This window comes from Takifugu rubripes, chromosome 19, assembly GCF_901000725.2.
Source record: "Takifugu rubripes chromosome 19, fTakRub1.2, whole genome shotgun sequence".
Classification (NCBI taxonomy): Eukaryota; Metazoa; Chordata; class Actinopteri; order Tetraodontiformes; family Tetraodontidae; genus Takifugu; species Takifugu rubripes.
In genome coordinates this window covers 11,102,753-11,119,975 of record NC_042303.1, presented here as the reverse complement: position 1 = coordinate 11,119,975, position 17,223 = coordinate 11,102,753, and the positions used below count along the sequence as shown (strand labels likewise).

Genomic DNA, 17,223 nt, shown 5'->3' with positions numbered 1-17,223 from the left:
TACAACCTCATTTGAAAATTAATATTAAAGGCGCAGTGCAGCGTTTTGGGGTGGCGTGCAGGACACGCCCACTGGCCGCTGTGGCCAGGGAGGACGAAGCCAATGGTGCATCAGGTGCAACAAACATGGAGGCACAAAGGAATGTCAATTTCTCCTGACATCATGACATCATCACAAATGTGATGGGAAAATGGTCCAACGGGTCAGCAAATGTGTTGGACATGTCAAAAACCATTAAAGTCTCAGTGGATTCTAAGGTGATCCATTTCCAGTAACAAGGACCTTGTTGGAGGCCCATTTTAAAACCTCATCTGTCTTCTAACTGTGTTGTGTTGTTTCATTATTAGACCTGGATTGCGTCTACTTGCTGCTTCTGTCAGACCAGCAATTTATGCGTCCAAACATACATGGTGAGGTTGTGAACACACCACGGTGTAATTACCGAGGGAATTTCAGTATCTGCTAGAACCGCGGGTGTTCCACGGTGAGAATTTAACACTACAGAGAAAAGGAGATGAACAAAAGAACTGATAATTCATCCAAAAATGAAAATGGACTCATTATCTAGTGAGAAAAAGGCTGAAGGCGGAACAAAATCCTTTCGCTGTTTACCGAAAGGTAAATAGACTCGCAGCAGCAAAATGGTGCCTCTTCAAAAGGAATAAAGGTGCTATGTTGTGAAATCTGATGCCAGTTCTGTCACCTTTCCTTTGCCACATTGTAATTAGATATATTCCCAGCGCGGCGTTTCCTCAGCACTTTCTACCTGGAGAGAGATTTGTATTTAAGTGTCTTGGTGTCCACCTCATTTGGTCCCCATAAACAGATAGATCTCACTGCTTTTATGCTATTAAATAACCAATAGAAATAAAATGACCACGAAAATAAAGGCCGGTTCTCCCTCTGTCCACTGGCCCCCTGCTGTTCATCCACCCTCAATAGGTATTAAACAGAAATGTGAACAATACGGGCTCTCATTACAGGAGGTCACGCTCGCAGGTACACATGACACACGCCCCTCCCTCCCGCTCTCCCTCGCCCTCCTTCCTCCACTCACTTCCTCCCTCCTTTAATTTGTTAAATAGACGGAGCCCCGCGTTGATGCCTCCTGTTCGTTCCTCTCAGTGCAGTTTCTCAACCTTTCAAGATGAGTTTGAAGGTAACAGATGTGCTCATCACGCCACGCGGGAAAGCTCGACTTCATCTGCCGTCCGCCGCCGTTCCTGGCTGTTTAGGTTATATTTAGGGTCCCCTATGTCTACCAGATCGCCACTGCCAAAAGGATTATCCGTGGGGAAACTTTCCTCGGCATCATTACCACATTCCTCCTCTGTCGCCTTTTTTCCTGTGAGTAAGTCTCTGTCTTACTGGTCTTTGATTTCACCTGCATGGCTACTGTAGAGCATGCAAGGATTAGCTGGAAGCGCTTGACATTTTCTGAAATACTCCAGATTTACGCTCCTTTCCCATGCTTTGACTTGAGCTTTAAATACCGTAGCGACATTCAACCTCTACTGCAAGTATTAATGTGTCAGGCTGCTTTTGAAACGGGCTCAAGAGTCAGGACATGGAAAGACATTAAAGACGTCCGGTTCACCACAATATCATCAGTATTTTCATACAGGCGTCAACATGCAGAGATCTGGATGGACATATTAGTTCATTTAAGAACTATGAGTCACATCAAAGGGACGTCTCTCTTTTAGAACCCCTGTTTCACAGATAATGGATGATGCAAATCGGTTTCAAACAGTAATATTGGCAAGAGTGAAAACGTGCGCACAGTTAAGCTCTGTTATATGTGTAATATGTCCACATCTGCAGGAAAGCCTCAGCGTTGAACGCTGCACAGCTCTGCGGCCGCTGCAGCTTCACTTTTATAGCTGGATGAACTCATTAGGCAAGAAATCCAACATCATCATCATGGAGCTCTTCCTTTACTGGGGATAGTGCACATCGGTTCATCTAAACCTGCTGACTTATTCAATTTGCCTGGATGCTAAAATGCTCCCAAAATGGTGGACATTTGAAGCAGACCCAGAGTCCTCATCATTGTTGATTTCGGCACATGAAGAGAGCTCAGAGAACATTACGTGCTGGTCCAGCTGTCCTGCCATTTTCAGCGTAACTGACCACTTTAAAGGTAAACACAGTGAACTTTACGACATCGGCAAACATTATAGCATCAGCCATCTAATCACTTTTCTATAAAGTAATTGTGTTAAACATGATTGACTGCACTATATAAATACGTAAAACATGAATTGAAGTGCTTCCGGGAGCAAAAAGCAAAGACTACAAATACATTTTTGACATCAGTGTTTTACATCTTATGTCAACTCCCCCAGGAAAGCTTATCTGGCTTTCCCAGACCTAACCTAACATTTCCAATCATGCTACGTTGCATTTGGTTCAACCACATTTATGTTACAGAATCTTGTTTAGGTGTAAGACGCTGATACCTGGCAACCAGAACTATCAGCGTCTCCCATCAAATGGATAAAATGTAGCTAAATGTAAAAATGTTAAACAAATATTCAGTGATAAAAAAAATGTTACAAACTCAAAAAGAGGGGACATTTCAAACTTTACAAGAGCTCCTGGCACGTCTCATAGGCCCTCCCACTGCAGCGCGCTTCACACGTGCCTTTTTCTGTACATTTGTGACAGCTGTTCTCCTCTATGCAAAACATTTAGGCGACATCCTTTCATGAATTATTACCCATCCCGCCGTACACGATGTTTTCTACAAGTCTATGTCCTGTTTCACCACCTTGGCCAGCTGTTCTACGGAACCGTCCAGCAGCGTTCACTTTTATGCTAGTGGAAAACTCAACATTTCTGCGATGGCCACGCCCACGCCACATTTCTGACCAATCGTGCAACAGGTGGCGGAAACCAGTCCAGAAAAAACCTCTGCCTGGAGAACAAGCTGTGGGAACTCCCAAACTAGCCAAAAAATGGAAAAGCAAATTTTCCTCTTACAGCCCTGGGAGTGAGAACAGAGCATGTAAAAGCCTTAACTCTACCTTATATTACTTACAGCAGTTCATTTTTCATTGCTCTGTCAATAGGAAATGAAGCAACAGTTACCAAGAGAGTAATTATGAGACATTTTCACACTTAAGTGAAGTTCTGGAGCTTTTGCCAAACTGCTGTTTATGTTTTTTATTGGTTGCAAACACCCTCCAAGCCTTGCAAAATGCCATTTCATTACAGGGCAATACTCACTGTAAATGTATTTTTATTTCACTCTTAAAAATGTTGAATCTCATGTTTGTATCAGTCCCTTGAGCTCACTAAAGACAACTGTTAATGTTTCATTGATAAAGAAATGTGGAGATTAGCCGGTTTTGATAACTAAAGTGCAGCAGCCTGTCGTCCTCCCCAATAAATCTTCCAGAGAGCAGAACCTTACTACCGCCAGTCCCTGGAAAAACACAGCTTGTCGTCCTCTTACACAAATATAAGGAGTGAATGGAAAAATTCTGTTTGGCCAGTGGAAATAGCCCCTGAGAAAAAATAACCTGACCATGTTAATTCTGAGGCCGCAGACGAGTGTACCACATCCATTAAAGTGCCGGGAGAGAGATACCATCAATGAACCCAAGCACTCATTCCAACAAAAAAAGAACACAGGATGCAGCACAGAGAGGTTCTACCTCCAGTACATGTCATTAATAATTACTATGGTTATTCTCTATCAAACAGCAAAACTAGAAAAGGCTGCTTTGGCCTTTAGGCTAATCAGCTACAGTTTATCACTATTTATACGTACGTAAGTTATCTTCCAAAATTAGCGATACACTCCATGAGTCCTCTTACACCCCCCCACTCTCACACACACACACAGAAAGGTTCTCTTCCATTTCTCGCTCTTCTTTCTTTGTGTTTGCTTTGTTTATTTTTTCCTGGGTGTTTTCTATATTTCATCCAATAGACAGCACGGGTGCTATCTTATAATGGGATTTCGTTAGATAGTGGAACTTTGTCATGTGTTACCATGGTAATTCCTATTCAAGGAGAGTTATTTGTCTTATGTGTGAATTTGGGTCTGTGGGCCAAACTAGTTCCATTCTTATCATCAGGAAAGTTGACTGACAGATCAACATATTTCGAGTTCATCGCTCATAATTGCTGTCTGGACACATCCATCCATCCATCCATCCATCATCCATCCATCCATCCATCATCTATCCATCATCCATCCATCCATTGTTCCTTCCATCCATCCTTCCATCATCCATCCATTCATCCATCCTTCCTTCCACCATCCATCCACCCATCCATCCATCATCCATCCATCCATCCACCCACCCACCCACCCATCCATCCATCCATCCATCCACCCATCCATCCATCCATCCATCCACCCAGCCACCCACCCACCCACCCACCCATCATCCATCCATCCATCCATCCATCCATCCATCCTTCCTTCCTTCCTTCCTTCCTTCCACCATCCATCCATCCATCCATCCATCCATCCATCCATCCATCCTTCCTTCCACCATCCATCCATCCATCCATCCATCCTTCCTTCCTTCCACCATCCATCCATCCATCCTTCCATGTATGCTGTGTGGGCCATTGCAGCAGTGGTGATATTTCTGCGCTGATAATTCTATTGACCCAAGCTAAAGATGGATAACGTGCCGCCACTTTTACCAGAGTGGAGCCACTTGAACCAGTAGGCGTTGCGGCGCGGCAGTCTTTTTGCGGTTGAAGTCATTTGCAGTCAGACTGTCCATTGTAATGTCTCTGGAGAAGAGATCTGTGGGATTGTGAGTCCACCCAATCAGCACAGAGATTAATCAGCTCAGCCATCAGTCACGAAGTTTCACAACATAATGGTTGTCGTGGTAAAAGTTCTTGAATGGATGTAACAGCTTAGATATCTGTTTGAGTGCACAGCTAAGAGTCATGGAGATACAGTTCACAGGAGTTCACAGAGATCTTCCTTGTCATTAGAGTGATGATTAATGATGATGTGTTTTACTGTGTACAGTTAATTGGTCTAAAAGAGTACATATTGAAGTCTTTACTTTAAACTGCATTAGCATTGCAGTGGTTTAATGTATGGCAATACAGGCTCTATGACGCTGCTCTTTGGCTAGCTGAGCAACCAGTTGCTATAAATAACTAAAAGAAACAGCAAGTACAGTTGATGATACATTTTCCGAGTTACTTACATCGTTTACAGCATCATTCTTATTTCTTAAAGATTGTGTGTAATTATACAGATGGACATTTCTTGGAGATGTGTCGGTCAATAGAAATGGTTAACAGCTCAGTTAAAACTGAGAAATAACAACTCATTCTGTTGCTCTTTGTTTTCCACTGAACTGGGAAAATGCAGACGTTGTGTAAGACGCTGGAATGTACCTGGCAGGTCACCACCCCACTGCAGGGCGCTAAAACCTAGAGGCATTTCTGGTTTCCAATCAACCCATACGCCTTGTACGATGTCAGCAGCTTTACTTTTACCTTCTTTTTTTTCTTTTTTTTGCATATTTTATCACTTCATAAGCCCGCCGGGGAGTTTGCTATGGTCAGCAACCTTACATCTAACAGTCACTGAGCGTTGCTGGGGAGTGTTGCAGTGGGAAGGGATCTCTTCCCTCTTCCTGTCCCTCCTCATGCATCGACACGTTGTTGAAGGTGTCTTTGCCCTTCATAAGCACATAGGAAGGATCATTCATGTGGTTCATAATTATAGACTCTGTATGGATAATGATTCATCTGACCTGTATATGACCAACTACGCCTGAAGTCGAAGCAGCAGCAGGTTAATCAATAATCCGGCAATATGTGGAAAATCAGATTCATTTATTTCCCTGTATCTCTTCTTCTTTATTCCTGTGGCCATCCAGCCATCCTTCCCGGCTTTTTAAAATTCTTAAGTCAGTTTGCGGCAGTGAATCTGCAGCAGGCTAATTAACCTCTCATCATCATTACACAGCAGAGTTCTACCCTCTGCTTTAAATGTTCTCTTCTCTTTCTTTCTTCAGTTACATTGCAAATAAAAGGATCCTCATCAGTTTTAAAAATATACCCCTGCTCCTTCCTTTTATGTGATGAACTGTGCCAAACTGTATCATAGAAGAACATGCCCTTGGTGTGAGCGTGATAGGTTTGCACTGAAGCGCTGCAACAGCAACCAGCAGTAAGTGAGCAAGCTGACTATTTTGTGTATGATTTTGTAATTGTAGAACAGGTCAAAAAAACAGATCCCCTGTGTGTGTATGTGTGCGTGCGTGCGTGCACCCTTGTGTGCGCGTGCGTGTTTGGGGGCTGTACTTTCATGTGGGAGCCTATGCGAGCTACCGTTTCTCTCAGTGCCAGATCAGTTGCATAGCAACAATTACTTTTTAGAGCATAAAATATTTCAACACATACTGTGAACACTGCACACAACCCAAACTACAATTTTAAGTTGGAACGATTAGAAATAATTAGATTGGAGGTGATTTAAGAGTATTCACAGTGTAAACGTGATAACTTTGTGTTAGTTGAGAGGATTATTATTATTATTATTATTGTTGTTGTTGTTGTTAATAACACCACCACTGATAAGTGGGGGTATACTGTATGTTTTGTGAAATGTGACATCGCTGTGTTTGATTCCCTTTTAAAGTAACCCTGGATCCTTTAATTACAGACCGTCATGCTCATTACTGCTCTTTCTTGGTTAACCACTAAAAGCCCATTTTCACATTACGATGTGAAAATGTTGATTGAAAGTGAAGAATTCACGTTCCTGTCATCATGTTGCAGAGCTCGCCTCAGATGAGGAGTTTGCTGCACTCCGAGCTAAGTGATCTGCAGCTGCACCACAATCTCCACAATGTTGTTGGGTGGGGAAAAAAAGTCACAACCAAAAGACTTTAAAGATTAATTGATTGTGAAGAATATATGCTGATGTGAGCTGATAACTAATGACTTCCCTCTAAGGTCATTCTCCACTGTGTCAGCAGTTGCTACAATCCATTGCAAATGTGTCTGACATCCTAATGTATTTTTTTCAGACCTGGTGGCCACAGGTTTATTCCAGGCTGTAGAATTTTTCAGACGCTCCAACAGGCTGGATTCAGCAGCAGTCGGCACGAGCGACAGCCTGGTTGGGCTCCGTCTATGAAGATGTCACTTGCCGTGCTTCAAAACAGGAGTGAACGTTGCTAATGTTTAGATTTTTAAATTGATTTGTTCATTTCGTTGCTGCAACATTGCTGCAATCAAAACCTGCCAGTAATTTTCCATTCAGCTTGCCAGCCGCTATCACTTCATCAGCTTAACCTCACTCCCCAGTATTTAAGCTGCTACTGCCCACTCGCTCTCAGCCAGATTGTTCTGTGCACTGCAATACAAAGCTCTGTCCCACCAGCCTCTGACTAACCTGATTTGATATTTCCCCTGGGAAAAACACCTCTTGCTCTTTTTCTTCACCACAAATTCACCCCAACTTGTGCCTTTTATCTGCTGTACTTCTGGTTCAGCTTTACAGTAGAATCATAACATGCTAGTACAATCTAAATGGTTGTTTATCCACCACTTACAAACTTATACAGAACTGGTGCGACTGGTTTGCGTGGGACTGCTGAATTCCTCTTTAATTGTAATAAAACTGGAGCCCAGCTCATCGTTTGCCTTCATCTTAAAGCCAACTAAAACCTACATCAGGAAAGTTCTTGGGACATATGACCATATGCCAGGGAAACATGACAGTGGCTGATTATCCCATTTACTTCCACTTCAAGGCCTCCCCCTGCCATCTGTGATACGTGGATTGGCAATGTCAAAGATAGACCAGTCTCTTTTATTCTTTTACCTTCTCAATTACCAGAGTACAAACTGGGAGAGGTGTCAGCCCTCAGTGTGATCAAGAGGGACCACTGCTGAAAAAGTTGAGTTTCACTTTCGATGAGCGTATTTACCTTTTAATTACTGTACACTGAACTGTGTTCTCTGCCTTGTAATATATTCCTGAGATTGACCCGCTGTAAAGGACTGCAAAGCTTGTCGCAAATGATCCCATGCTTCACCAGAAATATTGGGCTTTTAAAGAGATGCACGACACACTCGGCGCGTTCAGAGGGTTTTATATGACTGCCAATTGATTTTATGAAGAAAGTAATCACATCATGTTCCCTGGTCTGTAGCCAATGGATAACTAATGCACACCTCCGGCCCTCAGCTTCAGCTGAAGCATTTGCAGCCCTCACCTGTAAATGAGATAATCAATTGAACTGTTGACTGTGCCTGTACATTAGTATAAATGAAAAATTAGCATGTATTATTACCATATTGAATAGGAGTTTAATAACAATTTCCTAAACTCAATTCACCCTCAGTGGAGACGAGAGAGGTCGCTATCACTGCTCGGCTCAACGTTTCAAAGCTGTCACGCATATCAAAGATGAGATATTGTCTTTTATGTATTCAGAGCAGTAAATTGCGTTGATTGTCTATTGATAAAATTTAAATTTGCCTCAGGGACCTCTGAGTTGGCCTTCTGTATTATGAGGGAGGAGCTTTAGGTCAGCAGTCCATCAGTCTGTCAGGTACCAGCTGACATGCTGCTCATTTGATTTATTGACACCTTGAGATGGGAACAGAATGAAGGCAGTGATGTTGGGCACGAACTAAGTCTAGATAATTGGATTATTTGGATATATGGACAGACACGTGGTTGAACCAAACTAGGTTTGTCAGTAGAAAGATACGATAGCAGATTTTGTATTAAACACAGGTTATTTTGGGCTATGTGTTTTCTTCATCACTGTAACGTCGCCCTCTCCTCTCTCTACCCTTGTCTTTGGGCTTGGTATGCAGGGATCCTGTCAACCTGTCCCCCCATCTGTAGATGGTGGGTGCATGTTCACACATGCGTTCTTGCGCAGCTTTAAGGCTCGTGCGTTTCCGTTCTTCATGGTTAACCTTGGGAAGGAAGATAAGTTGCTCTTAAAGCAAGAACTGAGAAATTAACTCAGCAGTAGAGAGAGATACAAGAGAGGGAGAACTGGGCGGTTTGATGGGACCCTCAACACTACATGTGTCCCGTGATTAAAGAGAAACTCCGCCCACCTGGGCCCTCTAATGCATTTGAAGAGCGCAAACTCCAGCAACTGAGAATAGGGGAAAGTCAGTAAAATTTCTAAAAGTGCAACAGATTTGGGATTATTTTTTGAGGTGGGCAATGTCCCCACTTCAGTCACATGGATGACCAACATTAGATAAGAGAGAGAGAGTGTGTGTGTGTGTGTGTGTGTGTGTGTGTGTGTGTGTGTGTGTGTGTGTGTGTGTGTGTGTGTGTGTGTGCTGTTTACCTGTCTTCAGGCCTTTGGGTCTTGCCTCATTGACTTGATTCTCCACCTTACACCCAGACGCAGTGTTTCCCCTACTGCAGCACTCAGAAGATGGGCTCAGGCCTCACAATATAAAGCTAATGCTGATTGTGTTTGATGGGGGCTTTTGAGGATATGAGAACTTATCATGAGGCAAGCTTTTCACCTGATGGGAAGGAGGGAAAAGGTCATTTAGTGAATGATGAGCCTATATGGTGAGATATTGCTGGCTGCTTAAACAGGATTCTTAAATGGTTACATTTAATGGGTAACATAACTAGCCAAGATGTTGCATTTACATTCCTAAATTTGACATTGCCAAAGCAGTTAAATGTGAACAATGGGTCTGCTTATGGGCTTTAAGTAGGTACAAGATGACGTAACTATTAAATTAGGTTCATAATAGATAGGTAATGGATATATCGTGATGGTGTCATGTTTCAAATAAGTTAAAGGGGACTGGAAAGTTTAGGCTGTCTTGTCTCTGCAGGGCTGTCTGCCCGTGTCGTCTCTCTTTCTCCCAGGTTTTGGTGCACTGCAGCTCTGACTTCCCTCCGACATGCTGCATTGATATTCAGGGTTTGCCTCTGAACCCCATTTCTGTGTGGCTGTGGTTCCGTTCCAAAAAAAGACATTGGTTCTATGACAAGTTTCTTTACACGCAATATATAACCCAGCAAACATTAACTACTGTGTAGTAAATGTTTTAAAAGGCCACCTCAGCTTAATTACCTGGTTGAACTGGTCTCCCCTGCAGTAATAAATCAGGTCCAGGCACACCTGGATGTTTGCAGTGCTTGAAGTTTTGTAAATAACCAAAAACATAGAGCCAGGTTTTAACGCGTTACACAGTGGCTCATTTTGTCTTTACTGTACAGAAGATTGCAGCATTAATGAGGCGTCTACAACAGTTCAGGTACGTCAGCACCTTTCATGCATCATATTAGCTGTGCTGACAGCCGCACGTGTAGATCTCAGCTCCAAATGTTCTCAAGTGGGTGTTGAATGTGCCGTCCTGTATATGATGCCTATGGATTACACCCACCAGGCATAGCAGGGGAGAGGAAGAGTGTGTGACACAGCAAGTTGAAAAAGCAAGCAGCAGCAAGAAAGAGTGAGAGAGGAGGAGCACTTTTAACCCGAAAAGCCGTGGCGCATCCTTCATGTCACCTTCTCTGCCTGTTAACGTTACAGGGTGCCATGGTTGATAGTAACGCGACAGCAGCATGCTGGATGGATGACTGGCTGGGGCCTTGCACTTGTATGTGTGTCCTGCTTGACACACACACACACACACTTCACACTACAGCAGCATGTCCTGCAGCTGCTGGGGCACGCTGAATGCAAGCTCATGTCTCCCATTCGGGCATCCCAAAGATGTGAATGAAGCAGACAGTGATCTGTGTCCTTGAATGTTACCCCCTCTTCTTCTTGCCTGTCTTCCATCGCTGCGTCCCCTCTCACGTCCTTGTGTACTGCCTAATTTCACACCCTTCAGTCTTGTTTCTGCATTTTCCTCATTTCCCTATTTTCAGTTTGGCTGTTTTTCCCTCCCTCTTGTTGGACCTGTAATGCTGTGACCTTTATCCCGAGAAAGAGGTAAATGATATGACGCTTTTCATTGAGATTAAACCCTTTCTCTGTTTTCATAAAGCCAGCCATCAGTTTTATCTATCCAACTGTTTTATTCTCCTGCCTAATCAGCTCTGTTGAATTAAAAAAAATCTATTTTTTATTTTATTTTTAATATTATGCAGCATTGTTCACACACCTATATACTACCACCCCTGCAGTCTGTCAAAATGGTACAGGCTATGCATTGAGACAGCCCCAGCTGAGGCAGTAGCAGTGAGTGTGCAGCTTAGCAAGTCTCCACATTCACACACTCACACACACACACACACACCTACATCCACATACACACACATAGGGCACACGACCGTGGTGCTTAGTCTGCTGCTGCATGCGCCAGCATCACAGAATCTTGAGGTTGGAGGATTTCCACGCTGTAAGCTTCCTGTCACGTAAGTATGTACGCCGTGACAATGCATGGATGACTCATCTGTTCGTCTGTCTTTAATGCACTCTTTTATTTTGGTCTGTTTTTTCAGTACATTCACTCATTCACCTGCGCGCATGAAGGGTCCGCGATATTCGTCCATGAATCTTTGTGCGCTTTCATGTTTTCACACCTTCAATTCAATTGCTGTTTTGTGAATATGTAAGTGAACTGTCGGAGACTTGTAAAGGTGGTCTGAGATATATGTACAGTAAGAGGTGGATGGGCTGGATATGTATTCAGATTCTTCTTTCCTGATCTCCTTTTTTGGAGAAATTAAGAGTTTCTAGAATGAACGCCTCTTTTCTGGTGACGGCACATTTTATGTAAACAAGGAAACCTGGTGACAGGTTCTGCCACATCAGTGGGCTTAGCTTCCATTAGGGACCATATATATACAGTATATATGTATATACTGGCTGGGAATCTGTCCTCACTGCATTTGCTCTTATCTTGTGGAATTTAATTACCTTTCTATAATGTCTGATTTTATGGATGGCTGGTGGTGGCTAGTGAGTTTTGTGTCAGTTTGATTTTTAATGAAACCAAGTGATTGGTTAGTAGTTTATCTGGTTTACTGTCACCTCATTTGACAGCCAACCAGTTAGTCAGCGAGGTGACTGGGACAGACTGCATATACGGAGACATCCCAGTCAAACTAGTCAGTCAGTCTTTAACAAGAAATCAGTGCTGTCAGTCATTTTGCTTCACTTTAAGTCTCGTTAATCCTAAATTATTCAGTCATTAGACACACTGGTAGCTCCACCACTGTGTGAGGTTCGCATGGCAGGGTCATCTCAGCCGTAACCTTCAATGCAGCAAGATGGGTTTGGGGTAGACGGATGGTTCAGAAACGATAAATCAGCCCGGCTTCTTTTTGATTTCCACCAGTCTTTAGATTTCACCCAGAAATGAAGATCTGAAGCCGATCTCAGCTTTTGGGTTCAGGGGGTTACCCTCTGTGGACCTTACACATTCATATCTGACCTATATTCACGTCTACAGTTTAGAGTAACCAATTAACTGAACATGCATATTTTTGGGTCAGGGGAAGATGGGATTTCCAGAAAACCCACCCTTGGCATTGGGAAAATACAGGACATTCCTCTGGAATCAAAAGAGCTGCCAAGAATACTCTACTATCGGATGAAATGCAGTTACAGCTTTAATTATTATAACACAGTAGCTTCATAATAAGAAAGTCTGGGGTTGGATTCCGGCTAGGCATGGAGTTTGCATGTTCGCCCTGTGCCAAGCACCTGATCCTACTCCTCCAGTTTCCCTCACGGTCATGAAACTTTGATTTATTTTGATAGGAGGCAGACCACACATGGCAATATTACATCTTGCCTTGTCCCATCGGTGCACAGTGCACAGTTGTCTCTTTTCTTTCCTCCTTTGAGGTTTTCTCGTTAAGACCCATTTTACAGTCCACCACCAGGAAGCGATGGTCTAATTTTGGGTTACCAGTGCTTTCATTGTGTCAGCCTCCACACAAGACCGATGGAGTCAATCAAGGCACGTTGGACCATTTTCCAGTGTGTCAGGCTTTTTCTTTTTTTTTTTATAACAGACCAACCCATTGAGGAATGCTGTTTTCACAGGTTCAATTGATCCACCAAACTGTTTATTTGTAGCAGTCCATAGATGTCAAAATACAAGTAAAATAAGCAGCAAGGGTAAAGTTGCCTTTTCCTCATCATTTATAGGAATCCACGCTGTCATCTCTTCTTTTTCTAGCATGCAAGACACCCCCACTTGGTTGTGCACATGAGTCAAAGAAAACCTGAATAATCATGCAAAACTGTTCCGTTCTCATGCCTGTGTGGCCACCTTGGCCTATGATAACTATAGCCTATAACTATAGTCAGCACCAAATGTAGTCTTTGATGCACTATTCTACGTGTTCTGGCACCTTTTTGTCAGAAGTGGCATCGACATGAACAGGAAATAAAGCAGTATTGACAAATCCAGCAGAGTACCAGACTAATTTTAAGCCTGCTTTGCCGTTTAGTCTGTATAAAATTAAAATAATTATCCTATTAGATGGGTAGCTCCCCAATGAGTTCCACTATCTCACTTGGAGCAAACAGAGGACAAATAATCGTCTTTCCTGTCTTCAACTCCCCTTGCAGCAGTAACTTACTGTCACCTCTCCTTGTCCTGTCAGCTTTTATTGATAGAAGGAGCATGGATTGTACAGTAAAATGTATTATTAGTAAATGTAATGAATAGTGGTAATGCATAGTTAACAAATGTAATTTATGTGCCCATTATTTGGAATGTTAATATAACTAGCATACAATAGACTTCAAGGTGATAAATGGAACTAATCTGAAGGCAAATTGCTTGAAGCAAAGTAGAAAACGTATGCAGCATCTGTAGATCCTGATGGAGTGGGCTTTTTTGTTTGATTTGCTTCCCTTTTTTTGATTGCCAAAAATAAAAACACATAAAACCACTTATATCGCTAACATACAGACTATAACATATTCTAAGAGTGCTGTGTTGGAGGAATGTTGTGAGTGGTAGAGAGATACCGATTAGCGCCTTAAACACACATTATATATAAAACCGAAGCCAAAACTAAATTGGATATTATCCAGCTGAAGCTCGGTTTAAAAGGAAAAGGCCGTGACTGTAAGGGAGGTCGAGTCATTTGCAGCAGGCTGGTTACAGCAGCAGCAGTTAGATCACCGGTTCTGTTGGTCCAGTTCACAGCTGAGTCCTGCACGTGCACTGTCTGTCTCCCTTACAGGACTGGTGCACAGTGCAGCCGGACACATCAACATCCCTAAGTGCTGTTCAGTGCGGGTGTGTGTGTTTTAAAGAAGAATTACTCCCTGCCACTGCATCCTGGACACAGAGAGAGTATGATGCATGGGCTGGTTGTCTTGGAAACAAACATGCGTAGTAAAAGTGTAGACAAAAAGACTAGCGTGCACATGCATGTGCCTTCCAAGGGAAGAGGACATGATTGCCTTCACGGTACCCGAGACGTTGCCAAACAAGGGAAAATATCCCATTCATATTTAATAGAGATGAAAAATGATTGAGCAGCATTGCTAAGAGAACATTTCTAGCTCTCATTGATCTAGTTTGGTTCTTCTTATTTCCCCTGCATAAAACAGTGGCTACAAAGTATAAACAATACCATATATGCATTAAACACCACAAAGCATAGGGTTTATAGAGATTCTTTTATAAGTAGGCCTCCTTATAGGGTCTCTTCTGACGTACTGTACACTTTTTTAATGTCCCATTTTATCAGCTGTGTTTATGCAAAGTTAATGTCAAAACCTTTGTTAGATAGTATTAAAAATGTATAAAAGCAGAGACGATTAATTGGTTGTTTCCCCTTTTCCATGAAGCATGCATATTAAAAATGCATTTTTGTCAGGAGATAGTGCAGCTGTAATCTAATTTATTCTGTCAAACACTCACTTTTTTTTGACTAATATTCTGGATCTGGGTTCCTGCTGCGTCTGTGTAGTTGAACTCTAAAAATTGGGTGTGATCCAGTTTTCTGCCTGTTTTGCTGTTTGTCATGATGAAACTCTTTTGAAGAAGCCTGCAAATCAGATGTGCAAATTTGGGGTCACGTAGCCACAAATAAGAAAGTAGCCACGTAAAAGCATCTTTTTATTCTCATATATTACAAATGACTTGCTAATTTTAATGCAGACCTCTCTGTGCTCTACATCCTCTGCTAAGTTAAGGTACATTAACACATTAGTTGGGTAAAAATGTAACCATTACATTCTTCATTCTGTCGACATGTTTAAATGTGAAATTATTTCATCAGTAAACACAGTTTTGAGCATTCCGTGCTGAAAATAGCGATGAGTCAGCAGTTCTGGGACATGGCTGTTTGCGTACATGTGACACTGTGCAGATTAGAAAAATCCCCATGAGTACGTTTGCCATCCCCTTGTTTTTTGCATGATTCTCAAGTATCAGGTGGTCTAATGGCTTCTTCGAGACGGATGGCAGCAGAGAGGAGGTGGAAACTGTCATTTTCAAGAGCACTTATGGAAAGGTCACTGCTTTTTTTTTAGTCTGCATGTCTTTTAAGACAGTCTTCAGTGGCCCAGTATTAGTGTTTTATTTTGTGATAAAGTGTCTTCTGAAAGGGTAATTTATGCATTGTTTATTGCCTTGGGCTTTTTTTTTTGTTTTGTTTGTGCCTTGGTTTAAAATTGCATTGAGAAGAAAAAAAAAAGTTACAAGGGTGTCATGGTTACCACATATATAAGTCATATTCTCTGTACAGCACCGTCTTTTTGACCAGCAATATATTTTAGCAATATAGCCTCAACAATAACTTATTATCTCTTTGCCTTCTCAAGGAGCTAGCAAATGTAAACTGAGACGTTCCCTGTAGAAGTGAAGTCAACACCGCATTATTGCTTCGATGTTATAGGTCCCATTCTCTAAGGCATGAGTCAGCATCTTGTTCACTGGAATTCAGAAATATATTTGTTATTAGCATGATTAGTATTATCATCAGTAGTAGTATACACCGTGTCCTCTACTGTCAGCAGTTTCATCTGATTTCAGCCCAATTACTGAACACTGGTGGTTGCTTAAAGGCGACGCTCCATGTGGCTGTTATATAACAAATCACCTCAAAGACAATATTAGCTAACATGCCTTTGGATGATGTGCTGCAGTCTTGCAGCTGTTATCTACTGTGGTGTGTGTCTGTGCTTGTTTGGGGGGGATTCCCTCTGAAGCATCGATCACCTGCTCGTGCTGGGTTTTTTCATCATTATTTGTTTCATTCCTCATTTATTTTGTACTTTTCCAGTACCTGCAATATCCATTAGTGAGGGCGATGAGGCATGTTAGAGTTAATTAACAACAAAGATTAATTCATTTATTTAATAATTCTCCTATGAAATGATGATGCGTTGTTGGGGGGGTGTACGGAGGGGTGCAGCAGTAGTTATGTCCTGTGCTAATTTTTGTCACAGGCAGGAGGAGCTCTATGTCAGGGCTGCTGCTGCTGCTGCTGCTGGTTCTGCTGCTGCTGCTGCTGCTGCTGCTGCTGGTGCTGCTACTGCTGCTGCTGCTGGTGCTGCTGCTACTGGTGCTGCTGCTGGTGGTGCTGCTGCTGCTGCTGGTTCTGCTGCTGCTGCTACTGCTGCTGCTGCTGGTGGTGCTGCTGCTGGTTCTGCTGCTGCTGCTGCTGCTGCTGCTGCTGCTGGTGCTGCTGCTGCTGGTGCTGGTGCTGCTACTGCTGCTGCTGCTACTGCTGCTGCTGCTGGTGCTACTGCTGCTGCTGCTGCTGCTGCTGCTGCTGCTGGTGCTGCTACTGCTACTGCTGCTGCTGCTGCTGGTGCTACTGCTGCTGCTGCTGCTGGTTCTGCTGCTGCTACTGCTGCTGCTGCTGGTGCTACTGCTGCTGCTGCTGCTGGTGCTACTGCTGCTGCTGGTTCTGCTGCTGCTACTGCTGCTGCTGCTGGTGCTGCTGCTGCTGGTTCTGCTGCTGCTGCTGCTACTGCTGCTGCTGCTGGTGCTGCTGCTGCTGGTTCTGCTGCTGCTGCTGCTGCTGGTGCTGCTGCTGCTGGTTCTGCTGCTGCTGCTGCTGCTGGTGCTGCTACTGCTGCTGCTGGTGCTGCTGCTGCTGCTGGTGCTGCTACTGCTGCTGCTGCTGGTGGTGCTGCTGCTGGTTCTGCTGCTGCTGCTGCTGCTGCTGCTGGTGCTGCTACTGCTGCTGCTGCTGGTGGTGCTGCTGCTGGTTCTGCTGCTGCTGCTGCTGCTGCTGCTGCTGCTGCTGCTGCTGCTACTGGTGCTGCTGCTGCTGCTGCTACTGGT

At 43.3% G+C, this 17,223-nt stretch overlaps 1 protein-coding gene across 3 annotated transcripts in view; it reads left to right on the top strand.

The window, feature by feature from the left end:
• Positions 1–17,223, top strand: part of atp2b2 (ATPase plasma membrane Ca2+ transporting 2) — a 73,401-nt gene that overhangs the window by 2,269 nt on the left and 53,909 nt on the right. For 2 of the 3 annotated variants that reach the window (XM_029826367.1, XM_029826365.1), the window contains exon 1: positions 11,168–11,368. The exons of the other annotated variant lie outside the window; for it this stretch is intronic. The gene's annotated coding sequence lies outside the window, so the exon portion shown is untranslated. Of the gene's footprint in view, positions 1–11,167; positions 11,369–17,223 lie in introns of those variants that run through there. 3 annotated transcript variants of the gene reach the window in all.